Here is a 14,127-nt window from a genome sequence, read left to right as displayed (position 1 = left end):
CAAATAATATTTGATAGTTAACAAATTTAGTAATAAAGTCTAATGAATGTTCAATAGGAGCTTTGCTAATCAAAAAAATATTTTAAATCGTCTTGGAAGTCTCATTGATAATTTAAATATTAATACTCTGGAATATTAATATCAACAATCCAAGTCGTTATACTAGTATCTGGTGATAGCACAAGCGTTAGTGCCGACTCCCCGGGAGAATCTCCCATTCCTATAGGATAGACAAAAAAAGTCATGGCATGGGTTATATTACCTGGAAGTTACGCAAATCCCAGACATGAATGTACCCGTCGTCTCCACCTGACACTATCAGAGGTTCTCTAGAGTTCCAACTAATAACATTGACATCACTGGTGTGCGCCTGCACGGTGAGTTTGCAGGCCTTGGTCCCTGACTCCCTGGTGACCCAGATACGACTCTGCAACAATTCAGAGTTTGTCTGGATCAGTAGTGCTATGTGCTATTCAGTTAACATCCAATTGTAAATTGTAATTCCATATTAATCCCACTGGGAAATTCCAGATCTCATTTACCTAAAATAACTATAATTAGACATTTTTTGAACACTAATGATATTTATTAACAGGAGATTGCCGCAATTTGAAAATTTTGCAGTATTATTACAATTTACTGTATCAGCAGCTTGGAAACTCAAGTTCTCATATATTCTTTCACAAAACATTCACATCTGTTAGTCTTTTACTCATTTTGTTTTAAAAATAATTTAAATCTTGCAGTCCTCTGCACCCAATGTGGCGCACCAAAACAAAAACAAATAGTTGTTTACTTCTAGTTCAATTGTGTTCTGTACTTTATATAGTACAATAGTGGCAATACAATAAGCATCAATGTAAGCAAGTGTCATCAAATAATGTGGTGAAAGATTTTTTTATAACGGCAACTGCTGAGGCTACGCTACATCCATATGAATGTAATTTGCTCTGATGACACAGGTAGTGACAAGTTTCAACAAGTTGGAGCTTGTCAGTCGACTACCAGAGTCGCTAGAGTGAGGTTTGTGTATCATGGATTTTGATCAAAGCATTAACATAGTTTTATTTTAAAATGCAAAAGAATGCCATAGAAGCTGAAATGTTAAATCTGTTTATAGCGATAATGTGGCTACTCTACGGAATGTATACAAGCACAATATGACCTATTTTAATAGCGAAATGAGTCGGTTGAAGTAGAGCAGCGTTCAGGATATCCATTAATCTCAAAACAGACCGACAATGTGCAAAAGTAGAAACAATGGTTCATTCCAAACAGGCGAATGACTATCCAAGAGCTATGGGAAGATTTTAACATCTCATACGGTTCTGTTCAAAGCATTTTAAGGTGCAAATGAAACGAGTGAGTGACAAATTTGTTATTAGACTTTTGAGTGATGAACTTCGTGACTTGATCCGTTCACTGAAGATAGCTCTCCATAGTGATCCTGAAATATTTTCAAGAATATAATTGTGTAAGCAATGTTTCAAGGCAGTGTGGATCAGAATACCTTGATGTCATTTATGACACCAGCTGCATAAAGCTTAACTAAATTTTTTTTGTTTAGTAAATGTATTTAATTTGTGAAGTGTTTGATGAAGACAGCCTTGCTATCACAAGGCATCACACAATAAAAAAAAATGTTATATTTTGTTGTCGATAATTTCAATATAGTGATTGATTATTGACTAAATAAACTTGAACAGTATGTCCCAACATGGGTAGAAAACATATCTTCATCCTGTTAATGACAAGACTCCAAAGGGTTACTGAGTAATCATAGATTTTTTCATATTTGCCACTACTGGAACTTTACAAACTTATTGAAAGTCAGTAGTATTGATATATAAAGGACTCACGTTTTTGTCAACAGAGCATGACGCCATGACATGAGGTTCATTGGGTGACCAGTTTGATGTCCTCCACAGACCCAGTATGTCCCACCAGTGGTCTCTGGTCCACTGCCCAGTTACCGCCATCCCCTCCTGGCTGCCAGACGTGGATGTTCCGCCGGCAGTCTCCCGTCGCCAGTACACCCTGTCACGTCACATCAAGTTTCATGCTTTCCAGCCAATTGTAAATTGTTACATTTACAGTTTATTTTACCAAGGACAAAAGTATCGCTGATCTATAATATAAAAAATATGAAAAACCACCAAATATTCCATTTTTCAAATCATAGCCTTATCATTAGGTTTAAATTGTACCAAGTATCAAGTACTTCTTTATTAAATTAAAATTCACTAATACTTCCTCCGTTATTATTTTGAAATTTCAAGATTACTCCCTTTTGATTGTGGAGCAAGAATGGACAAGGTGAACCAACACTTGTAATGACAATGTGATACTACAAAATAGCATAGTAATTTAATGGGAGAAACAATTTTTCCACACAGACGCAAAAACAACAATTATGTCACTACCAACAACTTAATTCTAAACAGAACAAATAATCATTAAAAAAATATAACTCCATATCTATAAAGTAATGCAGAACAAAAGGGCAACTTGGGAAAGAACTAACAAAACTTAGGCTGTTGCTTTTCGATTCTTCTCCGATTTAAACAAGGATTGGCTTTAAGAACTGACTGATTACTAACTATTACATTATCATTTTTACACTGTGGTATGACCTGAACATGATTTTATATTTCTTCTCTATATGTTTAAACATTTCCACCAATCTCCACCTGAGTTTGAAGAAAGGTAATGAGACTACTAAATTTAGTAATTACAAGGAAATGGATATTTAGGAAAATACAATAGATTATTCTATGTGTATAGCTTAGAGGTTTTTAAAGATGGAGGTAAAACAAAAGAATGCAATCTAGGATGGTCTGGAAAAGTTGCCATAAGGGCCTGTACTAAAAATGCCATCCCGCCACCTCATGCATGCCTGCAAATACAGTCAACTCCCGATTATCCCTCGGGCGGGTTATCCGCTTTGCGCATTATCCGCGAACGATAGCCTATGTACTGTACTTACTGTACGCATATTAGTGATAAATGAATTAATAACTAAGTAATAAGTAATATGGTGGAAATATTAAACTACATAATGTACTGTATAGACAGTTATTTGAAGACGTAAGTTTGGTGTTGGCGACGCGTGATGTGTTGTAGCAGTGAGAGTGGTGGTGTGACTCGTCTGGCAGGCGGGCAGGCACCCCAGCTCAGTCTTTGAACTTTGAACTTATTCCCAACCTTATAATGTAATAAAAACTTAGTTATAAGTCATTAAATGTCCTACTTTGCTTATTTCGAGTTTTTTCTTTGCCTTTCTTTACGTTTTGCGGATTATCCGCGAATCACGTTATCCGCGGCCGCCAAGCCACCCTATTCCGCGGCTAATCGGGAGTTGACTGTATTTGATAAATAAATATAAAATAAAATATTGCTTTTTTCTGCCATGCATGCCTGCAAATATTGATAAATAAATATAAATAAAATATTGCTTTTTCTGCTTTATAATAAGTGTCATGTTACATAGGCAACAAACCGCAAAATGAATTAAATTGGTAAAAATGTCATATTATTTTTAACCAATATAGCAATAAAAAGATTTTTAAATATAAAAGACACATCATACTAATAAATCAGTACATAAAGTTTATCGTAGTAACTTTACTGGCACTTTGCAACACATAGTAATATTACATAATGGTAAATTCGCAGTACGCAAAATTGTAAACAAAAACTTTTTAAAGATATATAATTTTTAAACATAAAGTTGTTCTCAAATGTTTAGCATTCGATCAAAACAAACATAGATAATACAACTCCACATCATCCAACAATTACAACAAAATTGTTGAAAATAAAAATGAAAATTAACTTTAAGTTTGATATATTTTGAAAAGTTTGAGTCACTTTAACAACATAGTAGCCGTTAAAATTAATCAATAAAAAACAGAGCCATTAAGCATTGCATTCCAACAGCCCAATTTATGAGCGTTAAAATTTATTCAAAGAAAAATATTAAACATTTTACCTAATAATAACTGTTTAATTCAATGGGAGTTATAAGAAGCTAATTTAATCAAATCTGATCCCTGAAAACTTAAGACAAAAACATTGGCTAAAGGAAAAGTATTTCTGATGAAGAGTTCTACCCACCTGACTGTGTGGGACACCAGTCCGATGGCATAGCCCTCCGTTTGGTGACCGGTAAATACAAAGAGGGGTCGGATAGGTTCACCTGCACGACCACCTGTCTTCCTCCGGGCTGCTATTTCCCGGGAATCCTCCAGTGATGCCAAACTGCGACCTGAAGGTCCAGCAGTGTTACCTTGCCCTGCTCCGACCAGACTCCACACAACACTGTGTCACCGTGTTTGTGTTGCCTGCAACAGGTCCATCACTGATACAGGAGAAGACACTATTATCTTAATTCTCACAGTTCCGTGTGCCATTTAAGTTGTTTGGCAGCACAGTTACTGGAGAACAACACACAATCACTGATCTGAAAGATTAAAGGTGGAGTTTCTACACAATACCCTACTGGTACATTATCCACACAATGCTATTGTTGACTTTTTGGTGTTAATGCTACAATTAATAAATGTTTAAAAGGCCTGCAAGCAAGAATTGGCTTATCCCATAACCAACTTGACATATCATTCCAAAGTGGCAAAGTTCTTAATAAACTAAAAATTAATCTAAGGTTATTTCCTCTTTTGAAGTATGGTGGATCAAACTGAAGTAACGAATAACTACTGGCCAAATCTCACTGAATCCAAATTTTTTCCAAAAAAATATTTGAAAAAATTTTGCTTTATGGATCTTCTGGCAAGAAAAAAGAGTCACTAAGAACAAATCAACATCGACTGTTTTAGTTAGCTTCATGGAACACGACATTGATCAATTAGAAAGGAAAAAATACAATTAATGCAATAATATTGGGCTTAAACAAAGCCTTTGACACCCTTAACCATTAACAACTCTTGACAAAAATATCTTCCTTGGGTATCAATCAATCAAATATCTTTATTCATTTGAATACATCAAGTGTACAAGAATAGTGTCAAAATGCCATCATACATATGGCCAATCTTATTACTAAAAATATTTGCTAGTTTGGTCTTTTTAATGACATGAATTCTCCAACAAGTATAAACTAAGGCTTATAATATACTTTTTTAATTTGGCTTTAAAAATATTAATATCATTTTCCTTTAGAATATTTTCATGCAAACGCCTTAAAAATACTTTTTCCAATGTAATTTGGTTTCTTTTTATATAACTCAAGTCGATGGTGCTCTGTTATTATAGTATTTTTCCATCTGGTGTTGTGAGGGTGTATGTCATTAATTACACTTGAATCAGTTTTTACAATTAAGATTGTTTCATATATGTACATTCCATATACAGTCAAAAGTTCTAATTTTGTAAAAATATTCCTTCACAGAATCATTATTTTTCAGACTTAACATAATACGAATCCCTTTTTTCTGTAGCTTAAGTAGTTTATCCAAGTTTTTTTTTAATGTTGAACCATATAGACTTATTCCAAAGTATATGTGAGACTGAACATGTGCATGATAGACTGATTTTAACATTTGGTGATTACATAGATATCTCATTTGTCTAAGTGCATAAATTCCTGAGTTAACTTTACTTATTACATGTTTTACATGGTCGTCCCAACTAAGGAACTTATCAATTTTCAGCCCTAGAAAATTTGTTTGTATTTACTTCTTCAACTAAATCCGTATTATATAGTACCCTTGGTTTGTCAGTATTTCCATTCTGTTTTGTAGCAAAGGCAACAAATTTAGTCTTTTCAATATTTAAAGTCAGATTATTTGTTTTTAGGAATTGGTTAACTAATGCCAATTTTTGTGCTATATTCCGCTCTAGTTCTTGAAGAGTTTTTGCAGAAAATTTTAAATTTGAGTCATCAGCAAATAAGGTTAAGTATTGGTTTTTATTATTGTTTATTATTTGTGGCATATCATTTATGTAACATAAGAACAGGATTGGACCCAATATACTCCCTTGCGGTACTCCAAATTTTATTAACTGCAAATCTGAATGAATTATATTTTTTTTGTTATTTTGAATGTATGATAATTCTACAAATTGTTTTCTGTTTGATAAATAGGATTCAAAGAGCTTGAATGACGTTTTTGTAACACCCATTTTTTGTAACTTATCAAGAAGTACATCATGCTTAACGCTATCAAACGCTTTAGACAGGTCCATAAAAATTCCTACTGTCTTCTCCCCCTTATCGATTGATTCAATTACTGACTCCAAGAATGAGGTGGCCGCTGTAATTACTGATTTGTTTGCACGAAATCCGTGCTGGGCAATATTCAACATTTGATTCATTTCTAAGTATTCTACTAATCTATTATAGATGGCTTTTTCAAAAATCTTGGATATATTAGATAACAGAGATATGGGACGGTAGTTTGAAATGTTTTGCTTGCTTCCTTTTTTTAAAGACTGGTATTATTTTTGAAACTTTTAATAAGTTTGGAAAATTTCCAGTAAACAAATGCAGAATTAATAAGATGACTTAAAATTCTAGATAGATTTTTTTTAGCCGCTTTTACTACTGAAATCGGTATCTCGTCATGACCACAAGAGCTCTTATTTTTTAGAGAATCTATAATATGTTCTATTTCAGACTCACTTACTGGTTTTAGGTAAAATGCTGGTTGAAAGATATTATGTCTTTGGTAACTAATTTGATCAAGTGGGTAACTCATGCTATCCAGAGATTGTTTACTCCCCACACAATTTACTACATTAACATAGTAGTTATTGAATTTTTTACTTATAATAAAAGGATCAGTGTAGAAGTTATTATCAATTGTTAGAGTGATATTTTCAGACTGATGATGGTTCTTATTTCCAATCTCAGAATTTATTACTTCCCAAGACGCTTTTGAAATATTTTTGGCAATTTTTATTTTATGATCATAATAGTTTTTCTTGGTTTTGTTTAGTTTCATCTTAAAAATCCTATTTCTTTTCCTCAGGTACTTAAATAAATTATTATTTTTACTGTGTCCTTTGCCATTTTATATATTTCAGTCAACTCTTGTTTTTCATCTTTAAGTTCAACTGTCACCCATTCGTTTTTCTTTTTTGTTCCCTTAATTGTTTTAAAATGAAATGATAAGTCAAAATAATATTTGAATATATCATAAAAAATTTTGTACTTAAGGTTCGAATTTGCAAAATATACTTGGATCCAGTTTTTCCTTCTCCAGAAAAGAATTAAACGTTTCAACATTCTCTTTGGATATGACACGCTTAAATTCTGATATTGAAATGTTTTCAGTTGTAGATTTTTTCAAATTTAACAAGTCAATTAATTGGCCATCGTGATCAGATAGCAGTGTTATAATACCTTCAACTTTTATTTTACTTGTAGGGATATTAGTAAAAACATTATCTATAGCAGATTCAGAGTCCACAGTTACTCGGGTTGGGAAGTTCACTAAGTATTTTCAATCCATGACTTTTTAAAATATTATTCAATTCAATTTTATCTGGTTTGTTAAGTAAAACATTAATGTTAAAGTCACCTACAATCAGAATATTTTTAAATTTTGCTAAAATATAATCAATTAGAATATCTAGTCTGCTCAAAAATTCATATACGTCAGACGATGGGGACCTATACATTCCAACAAGTACAAATACATAATCATTTAGAGTACATTTAACAATACAAAATTCACATTGAAAATCTTCACATAGTTTGTCAGCTAAAGGTATTGACATGTTACTTACTTTTAGATCACACCTGGAAAGTATTAAGACTCCCCCCTTTGTAGTACTATCTCTACAGTAACTAGAGGCAGTGCTAAAGTTATGCAAATTTAGCCTTTCTAATTCCCAACTTCTAATGTTATGCTCAGTGATAACACAAATATCAGGTTGAACCTCGTCAATTATAATTTGAAGTGAATTTAATCGTGACGGAAGATGCTCAATATTCTGGTGAAAAATTCTGATCTTTTTATTTATTTCTTTGTCAGATAAGACATACAAGAGGTATACAAGACATACAATATAAGGTATACAAGACATCGCAGCAGAATGGTTCAGGAGCTACTTGACCAATAAAGAGCAGGTGGTTGAAATTAAATATACACAACGTAATAAAGTCCAGCAAATTAGATCCTGCTCTTTGTCTAAAAAAATTAACTAAAAAAATGAAATAAAAATATTTTTAAGAAAGTTTTATTCAGAATTTTTTATTACTTTTTGCAAAATTGTGTGATTCAGTAAGTATTTTAGCTATAAGATATGTTGTTTCAGGATATATACTGTAGTAATTTCTTACTTGCTCTACTTTCTTTATAAAAGTAGCTAGGAGTTTACCCACATGTGGACAAGTTAATCGTCGACTTTCAACAATTAATATTCGTGAATCTTGTAAATAACTACACCATCTAGTTCTGAATAAAAACCTAATAAATTAATGATAAATAAAGCACATTTTATGAGCATTATATTCAGTCCCAACGTCAACCTATTGTAACAATTCATATCCAAGACATATTGGAGCTACACTTCAATTTAAACTATCTGACTGATGTTTCAGTTTACATTATTACAAACAGCTACATAAAAAATCATAGACTAAAAAAGTAATTATTTTTGTTCACCACTTCCAAATGTCCATTACACCAAAAATGTTGTCATTATTACAATAGACATTGGATGTAGAAGGGTTCATTTAAACTTCCTCTAGTAATGACATTAGGCATGTAGCAGACCATCATGAAAACAATGAAGAACTGGAGCGTTAATTTTATTCATCCTGACATGGTACAGGAACACGTAACTCTAGATAATTAAAAAATACTAATTTGAAATACCTAAAAATTATGTAAACCAAGTAGATAAAAATCTGATTTCACTCACTCTTATTCTGTTGACACAACCGTGATGTTTGATCAGAATTGACTCCATCTTGGGCTTCTGCCCTCCACCACCACTCTCCTCCCTCTTCATCCTCCTCCTCCTCCTCACTTTCAGATGACTCCTCATCTTCTTGCTTTTGCGTCTTGTGCATGTTGGACAGCTGGAAATTTTCAACAAATATCAGAATTAGAAATGAGAGATGCGTTGGCATGATCAAATGTCAGGAAAGTAGTCAGATTGGGTTTCTCGGGTCATCTGGCCAGGGTTGAAACCCAGTTTATGTGTTGGGGAAAGACAATAAATTTGTGCTGCTTCAAACTGTCTCAAGTCTGAAATAAGTTATCAGCACAGGTCCGTGTAAAACTCACCTTCATGACAATAACGCTATTGTTGTTTGGACGATCAGACTGGGTTCCAGCCACAAGATAAGCTGTTAATGGAAATTCTTCCCTTTTGCTTCCAAAATTATCTTTTATAATATCAAAACTCAAACATGGTGATCCTGAAAACATACAGAATATGTTTATTTTAATAAAAAGTCTTACAGCATTATGTTTTTACATTTGCTGGAAAAGTATTCTATTCTCTTTTTACATACAGGATCTTTTTATATAAATTTAGTTAATATGATGCAACAAGTAAATACAAGTTCATCAATGCCGAATTCAATGTAAGTTTATTATAAAACAAAAAATCAAACATGCAAGTACTAAATTATTATTAGAAATACCTAAACTATTGAATAAAATATTATTCTTATTTAAAGATTAATTATTTGCAATTAATTATTACCAGCTTTTTAAATATATATATATATATATATATATATATATATATATATATATATAATTGTTTTAAAACCATTTGTATGGTATTTGAATAATGGCCACGAGTAACCTAGAATGGCGATGAAATGAAAATGTGTTACAATCTGTCACACACGTTAAGTTTATCCTTCATAATGAAACTGTCCATCTATAATAGTAACAAGTTATATACTCCTTTGTTAGTTTACATCTAATAAATACACATAGATTGTTTTTACTTTATCATTAAAATATTACTTTATTAGCTGTAGTATTATTATAACTTGAAATACCTACAACATAATTTTGGTTCAAAAATTTGGTCAATTGTTTGGTGGTTTAGATAATCATAAATTTCGATGATTCGTTTGTTGTGGTGGCCACTTATTACACTGCAGCTGGTTAAAATTAGTTGTTTTAATTTCAAACTTACGATTTAATTATTCAATAGCCTAATTTTAGATATACAGTATACTGATATCAACTGATAGCCTAGTTCTGTTATTCAATGTATAAGTATATATGAATATATATACTGAGCAATACAAAAACTGTGGCTGATTATCAGGGGCATTTCTGATCGGTATTTTTCTGACCTCAGATTGTCCAACTAATCCGCCATCATATAACATGTATGATCTAGGAAGTGGTTTGAGACTGGGAAAATAACGATCAGAAAATGTTCCTGGCCATCAGTGCAGGCTTCAGTGGTGCATTTGGCACCACTCTGCACTTCTGGCGAAATAAGAAAAACATTCCTTAAAATAGCCTGGATGCAGCGAAATAGTAATAAGCGTCCAAACACTCAAGTGATCGATAACAACATTAAATCATCAATATTCATGAATAGATGAGATTTCATGAATCCTCGCTACTACTACCGGATACTGTTGTTTTCAGTACGAGCTGGACTGAATTGATTTGTTCTCATGTAATGATTTTTTTTTTTGATTTTGTGTTACTAGGTAGCCAGAAACAGGAATGGAAATATTACTAGGCCTACACTATGCAATGTAATGCCATTTATGTAGGTTTAGATTAGGTTATCGTGAATATACTACTAGTATTACCAAAGTTAAAGCATAACCTTAACAACCACTTACATGATCTGAGCTTGAATTTTGGTACTATCTCGAAGGATGTATTTCCTTCTTCATTAGCAGTGTAGGGTGGTGCCTAATACACCACCGAAAACTGCACTTAATGGACAGAAGCATTTCCAATTGGTACTTTCCCGATTTTAGATCACATCCTAAATCATATAATGTGATTTGACGTTGTAGAAGTTAAGATGATCTGGAAAGTAATCTCGTCGAGAAAATACTGATCAGAAATGGCCTTGGCCATCAGTGTGGGCTTTTTTTGGTGGCACCTTTTTTCCGCAATATGTGGTGAAACAAGAAAAACATCCCTCGAGATAGTACCCAAATTCAAGCACAGATGACTTGATCGCTTGCGAAAGTTATGTTTAACTTAGGTACTACTAGTAACATATTTACGATAACCTAATATAAACCTACTTATATTGCATAATAACATCCCATAGTGTAATATTTCCATTCTAAACCTCATTGCTTGCACGAAATGGCCTCGGCTATTCCTGGTTACCAAAAACCAGAAAATTGTTATGACAATACTAAACTCATTCAGTCCAACTTTAACTGAAATTTAACGGTATCCAGGCAATAGGTTAACTAAACTACCTGTTATTGAACACTAATGCTATCTATGATGGCAGCAAGAACAATGGTTATGTATGTTTTATTTGTGTTGGAACATGTTTATCCTTCAAAATAGTAAAAAAGTAAGTAAATGGTACACTATTTCATTTTTTATATTTTATAAATACACATAGCCTAGTCTACATTGTTTTTTATTCGCCATAACATTATTACTTTTTGTACCAGAATTTGAAATACCTATAAAGTAATTTAGTTAAGTTATTATATCGAGGATTCTTTACTCATTAATATCGATAAGTATACTCAATATTATTGATCATTCAACTGTTGGACGCTTATTACACTGCAGCCAGTAAGAGTCTATATAACCTGTTTACATAGTTATATAGGCCTAGGCCTAAGTACAGCTATACTAGCCTACCTGTATTTGCTTCATGTAACATTATATAAGCTGAAGGATCACAAACAAGTTCTTCATCAGGATCCAGAGGTTGACCAGGGAGATATACTTTTCTCTTTTCTTTATCATTCTTACATGCACTATCGTTCTGTTCCATATTAACATCTTTCATTTCCTCGTCTTCCATTTTATTTTCTTTAGCCTATATAGTAATAAAATATTACAAATATATTTTGTAAAATAAAGTAGGAATAATGATATACTGCTATTAAGTTCAAGTACAATGTAACTTAATACCACAAATAAACAAAATAAATTATTGAATTAAAGAAACATTCACATATAACTCTTAACACAACCTATTCAGTCGTAACTCCTGAACTAAAAGTACTAAAGTAGGGTTAGCTTCAGGAACAAGTTTGTGTTAAAACACAATACTTTTAACACGTGGTGGAAGAGGATGATTAGTTTTTTGTTTTTCACGATGCACCATGTATGCTTTTTTAGGCAATACTAATGGATCAGAATATACACGTGAAGCCTTTTATTTCTTGTTTAATTTTTTGTAGATTATGAATTTTATTCGTAAGCACGGTTGGATGGTAAAACAGCACAGTATAAACGTAACACAACCAAGTTGTATCGGTGCATTTGTTTATCACTACCTCTATAGTATGCTTTAAAAAACATTTCTGAAGGTTTGTATGTATCTGAAACTATTTAGTTTTACTAGTTATCACATTGTACCTAATAAAATCAAAAGCAGTTTTTTAGCGGGGTACCTCCCAAGTACACAAACCTTCCCAAAGATTCTTTGACGGCAAATCGGTTTTTCTAATTGATCCAAGGATTAGACTCAATAATTCCTTAAATAGAACGCCTATACAATAATTGTATGACGCTTCACTAATCATATTTCCCGTCACTAGGTTCCGTCGTAATGAAACACCTGTCCAGTATGCATTTCTTGTGGTAAGATCAACAACATTGAAATTTTAAAACTTATTTAAGATTGCAGTTAATTGTCTACTGTACATTCAAAAAGCCTAACTCCATAAAGAGTTACGGCTTTACTGTGAAAATTTCTAGGGAGTCTTTTGCTAATTTACACCTTTTTTCCGGAGCACATTCAGGAGAAAACTTTAAGGACGATAGGTAGCCTGATAAAACCTGAAACCTGTGTCCGTGTCATAGTTTTCCTCCAATCTGAGCATTGTCGTTTGTTTTATGTGGAAATTTAATTGTAAAAACTAGATTACAACTCTGTTACCTACTCTCATCACAATACCAAAGAAAACCATTTTTTGTTATAAAATTTAGTGGATTTTTATAAATAAAATTTTTATTACAATAAGAAAACATCAGATTTACTGTTCAAAAAGCAAACATAATATTATGGTTCCATAAACCAATCGTTCCGAAACCAAGTATACAGTTACTTGTAAAAAAGGATAATGTTTTTAAACAATCTCCTTTAATCTGGATCAGTGGTTATTTACATAATACACTGAAAACAAACAGTAATGAAATAAATTTAACGTTGTAGGAAAGAAACAATACTGAGGTCGCTTCGTTCCAAACAACACTTTTGTAGTTTTAAGTGTAAGATTTCCACTTACAAATCATACTTATCAACTGAAAAATATAAATTTAAAACGATCTTTCTTGAAGGAAATGTCATCCAATAAAGTCCTGATTAACGTCTTGGTTTCAGGCGTCGTCCTAAACTTGGCATGCTCCGATATGGATATGTTTGAGGATCTCAGGGAAGCAACGGTGTAAATTAGGTCAAACCATTCTTTTTCCTAGACTGTCTCAAAATAAAACTTCCCCAATCCGAATAAAGTCCTAATACTCCATAGAGGTGGGCGTTTAGAATGTAACCTGAGCATTTTGACTTCAATCCTGAAAGAGTTTACATTTTGAAAAATTGCATTTTGTTTAATTTTACAGGAAGAAATCATGATATCCACAAAACTAGACAGGCATACACTATATGGAGATCTCAGTGTAGTTTTATAAAAATTAATTAGTGTACCAGACCGGCCTTTAAAATAAATTACTGTTTTGTAACGGGGATAGAAGAGATACGTGCATAAGCTTGTTTTGCTTTTTGTGCTCGTATGTAAAGTTCCATGTTAAATTCTTATCAAGACCATACCTAAATACTTGAATGCCTCCGTTTCATCATCATTATTCCACGAGATTTAAGACAACGTCTATCACCATTTCCGTTGGCGTAACGTATTTTTCCCAAAGAAAATAGCTAAGTCTCAAGTATTGTTGGATTTTAGAGAAAGAAGTATCCTACTCCAAACCAATTTGACAAGGTTGTAAACACCAGTTTGTA

The 14,127-nt window shown here is 32.5% G+C and overlaps 1 pseudogene; it reads right to left on the bottom strand.

Moving 5' to 3' along the window:
* Positions 1 to 262: 262 nt before the first annotated feature.
* LOC124375102 lies at positions 263 to 12,278 on the bottom strand (annotated as a pseudogene).
* Between the last annotated feature and the right edge of the window lie 1,849 nt (positions 12,279 to 14,127).

This window comes from Homalodisca vitripennis, unplaced genomic scaffold (assembly GCF_021130785.1).
Source record: "Homalodisca vitripennis isolate AUS2020 unplaced genomic scaffold, UT_GWSS_2.1 ScUCBcl_13286;HRSCAF=23452, whole genome shotgun sequence".
NCBI lineage: Eukaryota > Metazoa > Arthropoda > Insecta > Hemiptera > Cicadellidae > Homalodisca > Homalodisca vitripennis.
This window is presented reverse-complemented; position numbering and strand designations above follow the sequence as displayed.